Below are 2,092 nucleotides of genomic sequence, written 5' to 3'. Positions count from 1 at the left end.
GTTCTTTCGGCTTCTCACTCGGAATCCTCCTTTCAACCTCACGACCACTTCTCAAAGTGATCGCCTTCACATGTTCTCTAGGGTTGGTTTCCGTATTGCTTGGTAAACTTCCATGTGGCCTTTCGGAGAGAGACTTCGCAATTTACCCCACCTGATTTTCAAGGTTGTGCAAAGAGGCGGTGTGGTTGCGAAGTGTAGCCTCGACTGATTCAAACCGTGTATTTGCAGATTGAATAAATCTAGCCAAGTGCTTCTCTAAATCCGTCATTCGGGTTTCCAAGCCTGAAATTCTGTTTTCCACTTGAGGGGCTTGTTGTTGTTGGAAACCCGGTGGCCCCATGGCCTTTTGTGGTCCTTGATTACTCCATGAAAAGTTGGGATGATTCTTCCAACCTGAATTGTAAGTATTGCTATATGGGTTTCCTTGAGGTCTCATGCCATTACCTACAAAGTCAATGTTTTCCATTGAAGAAACATCACTAATAACGATCGGGCAATCGGAGGGAGCATGTCCTCCACCACAACCGGTGCAATTGGTCACGGCCGCAACTCTATTCGAAGATATGAGATCTAGCTTCTTACTAAGACTCTCTACTTGCGCCGCCAATGAGGTTACCGCATCAATTTCATGGAGACCGGCCACCTTTTTCTTCTCCCTAGCATTCCATTGATAGCTATTTAACCCCATTTCCTCAATTAATTGACGAGCCTCGTCGGGGGTTTTGCTACCTAAGGTACCTCCTGCTGCCGCATCCATTTGCCTTGTACTCGGGTTCAAACCATTGTAGAAGGTTTGAACAATCATCCACTCCGGGAATCCGTGTTGCGGACACTTTCTCAGGAGCTCCTTGAACCGTTCCCATGTCTTGAATAGAGACTCCAATTCCAACTGAACAAAGGACGAGATCTCATTCCTAAGCTTTGCTAATTTTCCGGGAGGGAAGTAACAGGCTAGAAAAGCTTCTACCATCTCCTCTCAAGTAGTAATCGATGCTCTAGGTAATGAGTGTAGCCACTGGTTCGCTGTCCCTTTTAGGGAAAATGGGAAGGCTCTCAATTTGATGGCATCATCCGTAAACCCATTTATCTTCAGCATGTCGCACACCTCGAGAATGCTCTCTATATGACTATTTGGATCCTCATCGGGCAAACCATTGAATTGTGCGGACTACTGCAACATATGGATGAATGCCGGCTTTAGCTAGAAATTCTGAGCTATAATCGGGGGGTGTATAATACTCGACTGTATCCCCAATTCAGATAGTGTTCGCTGTTGCTCATTCTGTTCTGCCATGTTTTCAGATTCCACTCCTTCCAAATCAGTTGAATTATGTTGTTCTTGCACAGGTTCTTTCCCTTTCTTCTAAGTGTACGTTCAAGCTCAGGGTCTCCTTCAATCAATATTGATGGATTCCCTCGGGTCATAACCTGGAGCTGCACCAAAGAGAAAGAAAAAGAAAATCAGAACGATGATAACATAAGAAGACATGAAATAGAATGTGTGGTGAAATAGCTAAGAAAACAAAGTGCAAAGTATCTCTAAATGCCTAGCTCCCCGGCAACAGGGCCAAAAACTTGACAAGGTCCCCTTGCATATATCCCTCAAGTGCACGGGTTTGTCGAAGTAATAATCCCGGGTGAGCGGGTATCGATTCCACAGGGAGTAGGGAATAAAAATACTTAATTCGATTCTTAGCTATGTAAAATATCAATGATAATCAGTGTGACAATAATTCAATTCTCAACAGTAAAAGCAACAAGTAAGAGAGCAAAAGTAAAGAAGGGGGTAAGGCAATCGATAAAGATGGGATCCCCGGATAATGCTTCGCCTAGGATAATTGTTTCGAGTGCAAGAACCCTATATTATGCTTCCTAATCAATGCAATGGTGAGTCGTGGAAATCCTTAATTACATAGTCCCAAATCTAAGGTCAACTATGCCTAACTCTATACATTCCCAGGAGGAGAAATCGAATAATCTCTACACCTGGCACTCGCATAGAGTTGCAATGACCTCGAGGGATTCCAAGTGATAAATCTCTTCCTTAATATAAACCTAACCCTTTAGTCCAGGGGGAAGGTCCCAAACCACA

The 2,092-nt window shown here is 43.9% G+C and overlaps 1 non-coding gene across 1 annotated transcript; it reads left to right on the top strand.

Annotated features, from left to right (window-relative positions):
* Nucleotides 1-815: 815 nt before the first annotated feature.
* Nucleotides 816-922, top strand: LOC120272766. The gene has a single exon (XR_005540303.1). It is a non-coding gene; the product is annotated as a small nucleolar RNA R71 (small nucleolar RNA).
* The last annotated feature ends 1,170 nt before the right edge of the window (nucleotides 923-2,092 follow it).

The sequence above is a fragment of the Dioscorea cayenensis genome, chromosome 11 (assembly GCF_009730915.1).
Source record: "Dioscorea cayenensis subsp. rotundata cultivar TDr96_F1 chromosome 11, TDr96_F1_v2_PseudoChromosome.rev07_lg8_w22 25.fasta, whole genome shotgun sequence".
Taxonomy (NCBI): domain Eukaryota; kingdom Viridiplantae; phylum Streptophyta; class Magnoliopsida; order Dioscoreales; family Dioscoreaceae; genus Dioscorea; species Dioscorea cayenensis.
The sequence above is the reverse complement of the archived record's forward strand: the minus strand, read 5'-3'. Positions and strand labels throughout refer to the sequence as shown.